The sequence below is a fragment of the Mus pahari genome, chromosome 16, assembly GCF_900095145.1.
Source record: "Mus pahari chromosome 16, PAHARI_EIJ_v1.1, whole genome shotgun sequence".
Classification (NCBI taxonomy): Eukaryota; Metazoa; Chordata; class Mammalia; order Rodentia; family Muridae; genus Mus; species Mus pahari.
Genome location: NC_034605.1, coordinates 1,478,962 through 1,490,368, shown reverse-complemented (window position 1 = coordinate 1,490,368; position 11,407 = coordinate 1,478,962). Strand labels below are relative to the sequence as shown.

At 43.2% G+C, this 11,407-nt stretch overlaps 1 protein-coding gene across 4 annotated transcripts in view; it reads right to left on the bottom strand.

The window, feature by feature from the left end:
• Frmd4a (FERM domain containing 4A) overlaps window positions 1-11,407 on the bottom strand; it is a 307,939-nt gene that overhangs the window by 86,970 nt on the left and 209,562 nt on the right. The gene's annotated exons all lie outside the window — the stretch shown is intronic.

Genomic DNA, 11,407 nt, shown 5'->3' with positions numbered 1-11,407 from the left:
CCCTTTGGTGAAATGAGCTGTCCATACATCGAAGAAACAGCTTGGAATCTCTGGAGTATGCTTAATGAGGAAGAACCATCCCTGAAGAATGTTCCTTAAAACCACTGTTTGAAAAACAAATCAGCCGGGCGTGGTGGGGCACGCCTTTAATCCCAGCACTCGGGAGGCAGAGGCAGGTGGATTTCTGAGTTCGAGGCCGGCCTGGTCTACAAAGCGAGTTCCAGGACAGCCAGGGCTACACAGAGAAACCCTGTCTCGAAAAAAAAAAAAAAAACATAAAAAGAAAAAGGAAAAAAAAAAAAAGAAAGAAAAACAAATCTAGTGTAGGGTAAGAGAATAAGCAGAAACTCAGAAATCGGGAGATTGGAATGCTCTGCTAGTACCAAACTAAATCCTTGATATTTGATGGGCATATTATGAAGCTACGGTTCTCTGGGAAGAGAATGTGTTTCAGTAAAGTAGGGGTGTACAATCCTTTGCACATATTTCCAAAAACCACAAGGCTCCAGGAAACAAATGATTTTTAACCTGTTTAATGGCCAGCCAATCTTTTAACTCAAGGGTATGTTTTACTATCTCTTTCACCCAGCATGAACATTTATTTTCCCTCTTCTTTCTCCTCCTCTTCCTTCCCCAATCCTCCTTTTTATTTCTTTATCCTTCCCTCCCTCCTTCCTTCCCTCCCTTTCCTCCTCCTCCTTCTCCCCCATTTCCCATCCCACCCCACAGGGTCCAGTCTAACGTAGTTTAGGTTGGCCTCAAACTCCCTATGTTGCCAAAGTTCATCTTGAATTTACAAAAATTATTTATCTTCATTTTATATGTATAGATCATTTGCCTACATATATGTCTGTGTACCACATGTGTGCCTGATGCCCCTGGAGGACAAAGAAGGCATTCAATCTCAGGAACTGGAGTTACAGATAACCATCTGTAACTGCCTTGAGGATCCTGGAAATTGAACCTGGGTTCTCTGCAATTCTCAACTGTGGAGGCATCTCTCCAGTCCCTGATCTTGAATTAACCCTTGATCTTCTTCCCTGTACCTCCCAAATGCTGGCATTATAGACACACAGCACCACTCTGTCAGCTTCTGTGTTTTTTGTTCAGGGAGAGTGAGCTCTTTGATGCGAATCCTGCCAGGCCAGGGTGTGAATTCCCACCTGAGACCAGCACCTAATCACTTGTCTGAAATCTGAGAAATTTCAAATTGAGAGATTTTGAATCTGGAAGCCTCAGGACCATCAAATTTCAGATATTCATTGCTGGTCAGCATTTTTCCCTTTGGTACAACCAACCTAGAAAACTTCATGGTAGATGAGAAATCAAGTTACAGACCAACTTTTCTCTTTACTACTACTACTACTACTACTACTATTACTACTACTATTTCTCCTCCTCCTCTTCCTTCTTCTTCTTCTTTTTTTTCTTTTTTTTTTTTTTTTGAGACAAGGTTTCTCTGTATAGCCCTGGCTGTCCTGGAACTCGCTTTGTAGACCAGGCTGGCCTTGAACTCAGAAATCCGCCTGCCTCTGCCTCCCAAGTGCTGGGATTAAAGGCGTGCGCCACTATTGCCCGGCCTTCTCTTTACTTCTTTCTTCTTCCTTTCTTCGCCCTACTTTGCTCTCTGGTAACACAAGGCAACACCGAGATTGTGATATATGAAATACAGGAAAATATATGAAATATATGAAATACAGATACAGGAAAAGGCACCATGTGTCCATTTCCTTCCCAGCACATTCTTTGCCCAGGTGTGGAGCCAGGCTCAGGGTAGCTGACAGATTAGAGGATGTCACTGAGGTCTTCCACATGGGATTCACAGATATGTGAAAATTCTGTCATTGCTTTTGACATCTGTAGATCCAGGAAAACATCTGGGGACTCAGAGGTTATTTTTCTCCATGGGATTCTGACTTTTGGATATGTACCATGGACTAATACATCATGCTATTGACACATTCATGAATTATCCATCCTCCATTTCTGATGCTTATCACCCGATTATATGAGTGTTTATTCCTCTGTGTGTTTAATTTTACTAGGCGACAAGGACATCTCTGAAAACTTCTCATTTGGTTGTAAATGCATAAAATGCAAACCAAGTTAGGATTTCTTAGCCTATGATGTCAGGCAAATAATTCCACTCAAACCGTGAGAGAAAGCAATTGATTCCTTCTCTGCAATGTCAGCCTTTAAACTTGGGGATCTCAACTCTGAAAATTTGACACGGTGTCATGCCATGAACCTCTGTGCTGGTCAGAGCTCACTGAAAATGTGATACCAAGATTAAATCCATATTTAACAAAGGAGAGAAGCTGTCACACACCACGTTCCCTCCTTACTTTATATCTGAGTGGTTCCCACAGGATTTGAATGGTATTAACTTGCAAAAATAAATCAATGTACTTTTACACTTTGAAATGTAAATCATACCCTCAACAGCTCAAATGGACCTCTCTGCACAAAGCTTTTTTGAAACGCTTATAACTTTTCTGTGTGAGTGAACATTTCACTTCAGACTCGGATTCTGTTCCCTTTGAAAGCCATTGCTGGCGTAACAGAGTCCCGCTGCTTCTCAATTATCCATGGCTCTTCTGGTCATTTTGAAATCATGAGAAAACTCCACACACACTCTTTCTTTTACAATAAGCATATATGAGTCATATTAATTTCAATTCATTGAGAGGTATGCTTCAAGTTTAACAGATGACATCTCTCCCCCTCCCCGCCCAATTAGAAAGTAGCCATGAGAGGAGCTGAAATCTTTTAAGTGTGACAGAGCTGGCCCCAAATTATGAAAGCTGAATCCTAAATGTGAACTATTTCCAACATAAATGTCTGTTTTGTAGTTTTTTTTTTTCACTTCTTTTCTAAAAAGTCTCAGTAAATCCATTTTTCTTGCTAGAGGAGAATGATAGCTATTTTCTCCTTTATGGCAATTCAGCAGTTGTAGGAGTCACGTGTGACAGTGCCTGTTGGTAATACTAGCACTCAGGAGGCTGAGACAGGGGGATCCCCAGTTTCAGGGCAACTTGGGCTGCAGAGTGAGACCCTGTAACAACTTCCTCTGCCCCTCACCTAAATATCCATTTGTATGAAAACAAACACCGAAGGATCAAAGGTCTAATAAGGACTTATAATAACTGATCTTGCTTAGTTAGATGTTAATCATGTGTGTAAACCAAAAGCTATGGCTTCAGGAATCTACAACTTTGAATCGTAGTTGTGGTTTGAGTAAGAAATGTCTCCCATAGGCTCATTTTGTCGAACAATTGGTCACCAGATAATGGCACTGTTTTGGGCAGGTATGGGGTATTTAGGAAGTACAGCCTTGCTGGAGGAAGTACATCACTGGGGGTGGGCTTTAAGGTGGCCCACTTCCTGTTCCCTTTTTCTGCTTCCTTGTGTAGATGAAAATGTGATCGGTCAGCTTCCTGTTGCCAAGTCATACCTTCCTGCCAGGATGAACTCTGTCTCTCTGGAACCATAAATCAAAGTAAATTACTCTTTCTTAAGTTGATTTTGGTCATGGTGTTTTGTCATAGAGATGAAAGAGTAACCAATATAAGAGTGTTGTCTTAGAGTTACCAACACTTTATCCTGTCTCGACTGGACAAAAAGACAACCTTGTCATCATTTGAAAGGTAGCCTTTGTATATGAATGCATATATCATGCTTTAAAGATTTTTACAAGATTTTTTTTCTTTTCTAGGAACTTCTAAATTGCTTGCTCCAGTCGATGCCTTGCATTCTCTGGCTTGCTAGAAGAACCTCCAAGCCGGACTTTTCAGAGCTCAGCAAGCCCATTTTAGTTTACACATTAACTTCCAGTAACACTTCCAAAGGGGGCAGACCAGACTTCCAAAGTGGGAAGAACAGGAGAAAAACACCAAGAGAATACTGCTTTCTGTTCACCAAAGTTCCTTTCTCTCTAGCCTAGTGACCATGCAGCCCCACTGCTCATACAAAATAAAATATTAAGAGGTCATTATGCTCTTTGCTTTTAATTACTCCCCCAGAGACCTAAGAACACATGGCTTCGGGAAGGTCATGGGAATATTTCAGCTGAAACTCTTCTTTGGAAATCAGCCTCTTGCGTTAATGAAGGGCTGCGATTTGTCTCTACTGATGGAGTGATACGTGGCTCTGTTCCTAAGAGCAGGATTTTCTATTTGAAAAGAAATCTAAGTAGAACCCTACAGATGCTATCTATCGGACCCACTTAAGGTTTCTTCCCAGTCACTGACCGAGACCCATCAGCCCAGATCCTCTCACACAGATGGGCAGTTAATTGTGCGCAGATGTTGCTACGGCTTGAACCTGAAATGTCCCCACAGGCTTGTGTTTTAAATGCTCGGTCCCTAGCTGAGACTTGCTATTTTGGATGTCTGGAAACTTTGGGAGTGGGGTTTAGCTGAAGGAAGTAGGTTGCCTCTTGGGGGAGGGTTTTAGAGGTAAGTTATTCCAGACTACTTCCTGTCTGTGTTCTGCTTCCTTTAAGCCACGATGTGGATACTTCCGCCTACCACACAAGCCCACCACCATCATGTTCCGTACCAGGACCTGAAGCCAAACTACCATAGATTGAACCCTCTGAAACTGTGAGTCCAGATGAATCTGTCCACTTTTCAGTCGTTTGTATAAAGTATTTTGGTCAGAGTAGCACAAAAAGTAGTAATTACCATGTAAGCTAACTTCCAGACAGCCAGTTAAAATCTCCTTTCTTTCCCTCACTGGAACTGTGTTTTTCTGGAATGCCGAGCCCATTAGTGCCCCCTATCTTTCCTTACCTCTGAAGTGTGTGGCATTTGCTAAATTTCGAGTCCACCAGATAAACAAAGTGTGGCTCAGAGTCTTTTTCAGTTGGCTTACAAGTACTAACACAGCTTATGTTGCAAGGACTTGCTTTAGTGATTAACATCAGCATCTCGACTTCTGTAACAAAGGTATTTCCAGGTCCCAGTAGACAGCCCAGGGCAGCAGAGCTTCAGTGATTCCATTTTAATAAAGCTTGTTACCAAAAAGTTCTATGGTATAGATGTATTTACTTGCCCAAGATGACTTTCTCCCCTCCCACACATAAAAATAACTTTATCAGATAGATCACAAATAAAAACAGCTAGACTAGGGAAGACGCTCAAACAATTCTCAAATAGGATATATCTCAGTATAGTTTGTTCTATACGGTTCTAATGGCCATTCCAAAGCAATGGCTCTTAGCTTCACACTTACCAACTGCATTCTATTCATTTATTGACCATGAAAAAGGAGAGGGGGAAAAAAAAAAACAGGATGGAATTGAGACGAAGAGAGGAAAAGACAGCTTTATAGCCTCATAGCCTCTCTCATGGGTGCTCTTGCCATCTTGTACTGATGGTTCTTTATGTCAGAGTTGGTGTGGGTTTTGGCAATAATGATTTACAGTGTTTCAACTTTGAAAAACGTCATCAATTATTATCATATCATATTAGAATAATTTTTGTTATGAGACAGAGTACTACTGTAGCCCATGTTGGCCTGGAACACTCTGTGGTTTAGGCAGACTTTGCATAGAGTGCGGTCCTTCAGGTTCAGCCTTCCCCGATGCTGTGGTTACAGGCATGCGTGTACTTCCGTGACCAGTACATGACCAATATGAAAATAATTATTTTAAAATGTATTACATTTCTAGAAAGTTCCAGGAACTAACTGAAGGTGATAATGAGGTGGTTCTCAAGAATAGTATAAAGAGATGGGTCAGTGGGGGGGGGGTGTCTAAAATAACTTCCCTTATGATAAAAATGTCCCCAGACCAAAATAAGATCAAGTTATTGTCCCCAATAGCTTGTTCAGTGCAGTGCCGTGATAGCTTCTGTTAAGTCAGATTAGACTCTCACGTGGAAGTTTGGATTTTCTTTACGTTGATTCAACAGGCATTTGGTTTGTTGGTTGATTGGTTTTTAACAATGACTTTCACAAGAAATGGGTATTACTTTTCTATAACAGCTCAAGGATTTCTTTTTTAAAAAGGTGTAAATGAAAGCATCTCAGGATAGGCTTGGGAGGTAACTCAGAAATTAAATTGTTTGCTGTGTAGGGATGGGACCTAAGTTCAGATCCCTACCACCCATGTAACAAGTCAGGCAAAGGTGGTATGTGTCTGCGATCCCAGTTGGGAAGAGGGGGCAAGAGGATTTGGGGGATCCAATGGCCAGTCTAGTTAATCTGTGAGGTTCAGATTTGAGACTGTCTCAAAAGTGGAGAGCAATATAGAAAGACACTTGATATAGACCTCTGGGCTCTTTATGCACATGTACACATATTCCACACACACGAAGGGCTGAACACTCAAGAGACTGGGACATGAAGAAAGCTAGCATACATGAGAGGCAATATCTGCTAGCTGACTAATGTTGACCCATAATGACCACATGAGAACTTTTTGGTTTTACTCTGTGCTGGGCCCACTCCACCTAACATTAGCTCCTATAGCTGCCTTGATTGACAGCTCGGAGGCTATTCAATTGTTTTCAAACAGAAACACCACCTCTGCTCACTTCCTGAGTGGTGACACATACAATTTTTTTTTTAACCCGAACACATATCAGGAAGTGAAAGGAGATTATTTGTGCTGTGCTACGGAAAATAATACAAGTGAGAAAATATTATTTTTTAGATAAGACGGTTTCCTAACCCTTTAATGATAGCACATTCATTTGTCCACCCTGTGTCAAAATATCAACACACATGGTCCATATTTCTCACTATCGTGGGCACTGTTCACTTAACTGTCTATATCTCAACCATTGGCTTTCGGCACTACCGACCCAATACTTCTTTATCATGTCTAGTGAGAATGTTGGTTGGAGTGGTACACACTTTTTTGGGAGGTAGGGGGAGGCCCATCTTTGTGAGTTCAAAGTCAACCTTGTCTACATAGTGAGTTTTAGGATAGCCAGGGCTAAGTAGAGAGGTCCTGTCTCATAATAAAACAAAATAAAACAAAAAGCAAGCAAGCAGACAAACAAAAAACCTCCCAAACCTGTAAGAAGAGGTGAGCATTTCTAGTGACAAATAGGAGAAATAGGCAAGTCAGCCCTTCGGGGATGTGCTTGCTGAGCAAACCGGGAGGCCCAAAGAAGAACCTGAGGGGACTGGGAGTGATGCAGGGGAGAGGCGGGGGCCTTGAGTGACAATGAGAGAGGCGGGGCCGTGAGTGACACAGTGGAGTGGCTCTTGTTCAGGACTGCCTTGGTATCAGTCTCTTCCTATGAACACTGTCAGCACGTCCAGCCTCTCTCAACTGCACAGATAACCTCCAATCCTTGTGCTTCAGTGAAGGTGTCCCCTATGGTTTGCAGGGTTTTGATACCCATTCCGCAGAAGGCGAGTCAGGCCACATGTGAGCTGTTGAGTGTAGACATGCAGTGCCTCAGGCAAGAAAGGCCTTTGGGAAGGGACAGATTCGAGACTTGCCAGCTTGTGGAAGACTAACTTTGATTTAAATATTTTAAAATTTTAATATTTATGGGTATTTTGCTTGCATATCTGTATACTACATTAATGCAGTGCCCCCGGGGGCCAGAAAAAGGTGTCTAATTCCCTGCATCTGGAGTTATAAATGATTGTGAGTTGTCGTGTGGATGGTGGGAATCGAACACAGGCCCTCTGGAAGAGAAGCAAGAATTCTTAACTACTGAGCCTCTGACTTTTGAGTGAGGCCACTAATTTAAAAGACCATTAGACTCTATGGTATCTTAGAATTAAGCCTTGGATCCGATGTTAAATATATAAAAGCCTTCTCCAACAGTCTGTGTCTTATTTTTGTTGATGCTTGTTGAGGTAATAGTTACAAGTTAAAACTATTCACTTGCACACGGTGAGAAAGACCTTGCATTAATGAGTAGTATCAAAGGCTAGTTGCTGCAGAACTAAAACAATTCACATGTCAAAGCTAATAATATGCCTGATGTTCAGTAAACCAACTATGGCCAACTCTGCGTGTGGAGAATCTTTCCTGAGGTGGCCTACAAGAGGCACACATACAAAATGAAGCATCAAAGTGCGCATTGGTGGCGCACACCTTTACTCCCATACCTGGGAGGCAGAGACAGGCAGATGTCTGTGAGTTCAAGGACTGCTTGGTCTGCAGAGCGAGGTCTAGGACAGCTAGAGCTATACAGAGGAATCCCGTTCTAAAAGATCAAAGAGCAGAGGAGGAGGAGGAGGAGGAGGAGGAGGAGGAGGAGGAGGAAGAAGATGAAGAAGAAAAGGAGAGGAGGAGGAGGAGGAGGAGGAAAATGATGTATCTTATTTGACAATTCAAGCATATACTACTCTCTTGAGACTGTTTTTCTTAGTGTTTGATTATTGTTCTTTTTAATGTGTGTAGTTCATGGGTGTGTTCCTGGGGTGTGAGTATATGCTGGCAGGTATGTGGAAACAGAGGTTGGCAGCAGGGGACTTCCCTGATTGCTCTAAATTTTATTTATTTTTTTGAGATAGTCTCTTACTGCACCTGTAGGTAAGTTCTGCTAGGCTGTCTGGCCAACGGGCACTGGGGGAATCCTTCTGTCTTTGTCCGCATACTTACCCACAGTGGTGGCATTACACATGTACAACGCTGGTCCCAGCTTTTGTATGCTGAACCATATAACCTCATGTTTGTACAGTAGCCCTGAGAATTCCAAAGTGTTACCAATCTCGAGCCTGCTTTAGAAAATGGTATGTTACCAGGGGCTTGCTGTCTGTCACAGCTCACCTCTGCACTCCGGGGTGAAGTTCATGGGAAGAGATAAGCTGACCTTGTGTGAACCGTCTGGCCTTCCCTTCTCTTGGCAGCCAAGTTTTTCTTTAGACAGCTGCAGCTACAAAAAGCCGCTAGACAGCTCTGACCAATGAAACGCCCTGTGCATATCTGCTTTCGGCTAACGCGCGCTAGCAGGCTGGAGCTCACAAGGGCCGGTGAAAGCTTGCCAGGAAAGCTCTGGTCTTCCTCCACCCTGGCTGTCAGTCTGTGTGGCCGCACTCCCATGATCTGCGGGACAGATGGGTTTGTTTCCAGTCCACATTCCACCCTGTCAGGGTGCTCTCAAAAAGAAAGACTATTTGCAGCCGGGTTCTGAGATGGCTGATGGAGAAGTTTCATCGGACCCCGCTGAATGTGGGGACTTTCAACGGGTCTCCACAGAACTGCAGCAACTTTTTAAGTAGGCTTACGATTGTTAAAAACCTCAGACCTAATCCCAAACTCAGGTCAGAAGAAAGGAGCAGAGAATGGACTACAAGCTATAGTTTCTACAAACTGAACATGCTTCATTCAACAAATTCAGTAACTGGGGACTGGCCATGTGCCAAGTTCAAGGTCTCTAGTTAAGACTTCTCACACTCGTTAAGTAGTGAAAATCTCACACACACACCCCCCCTTTGCTTCCTGCCAAAGACCTAGAGAAAGGAGGCCAGGAGCACTCTTTACAGAAAACAGTCAAAGCGAGATAAAAGGACTACAATTTAGAGCGACGGATCAGTTAACTCCAGCTCACAGGCTCAATTATCCATCCTCTGTTGTGTTTGTATGGCCTGTGAACTTGGAATGGTTCTTACATTTTTAAATACAGAAGGTAAGGGAAAGGAGAGGGAAGGGGGAACAAGAGAAAAGATGAAAGGAGAGGAAGAAAAATTCATAGAGATTTATGTAATATCTAAATATCTGTTTCTCTAAATAAAGCCTTATTGAGACAGAGCCATGCTGCTCAGTTCTCCAGCCACACGAGGTTCCTTTGACACTTGGATAAAGGGCAGTGCCTGCCGTGGGGACCCTGTGACCTGGGAAAGCCAGATACGAGGCCTTTCCAGAAAAAGCTTACCAACTACTGTTTTAGATTTTAAATTCTTTCCATTCAGCTGAGGTATTTGAAACTATACATCTCAGGTCTAGTTAGGGTATATTTTTAGATTAAACAACAACAACAACAATAACCCTTGAACATGCATACATTTTTGATGGGGTAGAAATAAGATTTGTTTGTGTGTGTCAGGAGCAGCCTTCTGTGTAGGCAAGTGTAGGGGTCAGAAGATAACTTCAGTGTCTTCTTTGGCCACTTCCCTTCTTTCTGTTGTGAGATAGGGTGCCTCTCTGGAGCTCACCAGCTTGGCTGATTGGCTGACTAGCAAGTCCTAGGGTTCTCTCTGTCTCTGCCTATTTCTGCCATAGCATTGGTAGTACAGATATACAGTTGGTACTGTGCTTTTTAAATGGATGCTGGGACTTTGAACTCAAGTCCTCATGCTTAAATAGCAAACACTTTATCCCTTGAACCATTTCCCCAGATCTGATGTATACCTTCCAGGCCTGTGCTTGGGGCAGGGTTAGGAGTGGGACTAGGAGTAAGGGGTAAGTGTAAGAGTAAGTGTAAGCTTAAGGGTTAGGGTCAGGGTCAGGGTCAGGGTCAGGGTCAGGGTCAGGGTCAGGGTTAGGGTCAGGGTCAGGGTTAGGGGTTAGGGTCAGGGTCAGGGTCAGGGTCAGGGTAAGGGTAGAAGTAGGGTTTGGGGTTGTGGTTGTTAATTCCTTCCTTCCTTCCTTCCTTCCTTCCTTCCTTCCTTCCTTCCTTCCTTCCTTCCTTCCTTCCTTCCTTCCCCCTCTCCCTCCCTCCCTCCCTTTCTTCCCTGCTGGGGATACACCTAGCTTCATATGTGTTGGGCAGGTATCCCTCTACTGAGCCAATCCCACTACTTGGAACCCAATGACTTGATATTCAGCTTTCTTGGTCATACAGTCTTTTCTTTTACAGACAGACCTTGATCCTAAGCAATGAGCTACCCTGGACTTTCCCCAGTAGATGCCTCTAGAAAGAATACCTGGAAGTTGTCTGTCTATGAGCAGTTAGTTCTGTTGAGGGTAGCTACAATCCCCTTGCTGTGCAGGCTATGTTTCTCCTGAGAGACTGGGGACAATCAGCTCTGCTGCCCTGTATGCAGTGTTTAATGAATGAATGACAAGACTCAAGCTAGCAGCTCTACAGGATCACTCAAGCTGGACTTCGTGGTTAAGTCTATTTTTCTCTAAACATAGCATCTTTCCATGGAAGGAAGACAGGTGGCATTTCTATGTTGTTAATATTTCCCTGAAATGCAGCTCCCTATATGATAGGGATTTTTTCCTTTGAAAGTCAGTGACTAAATTGAGAAGAAGAAAAAGAGATGTGCATCTACTCGTTAGAGCTGTCAGGTTATATACAACCCAATTTACACCCCAGGAATGATGCCTGGCTCCGCACGGGCACATGATCAACACCCCAGACCAGAGAACAATGGCCATTGGAGACACTGGGCTCTGAGCTCCTTTCTTTAGTAGCCTGAAGAAGGTTCATTTAGTAAGAATAGCGTCTTCACACCATCCAAAAACTGCCCCACCCAGGGGTCCATC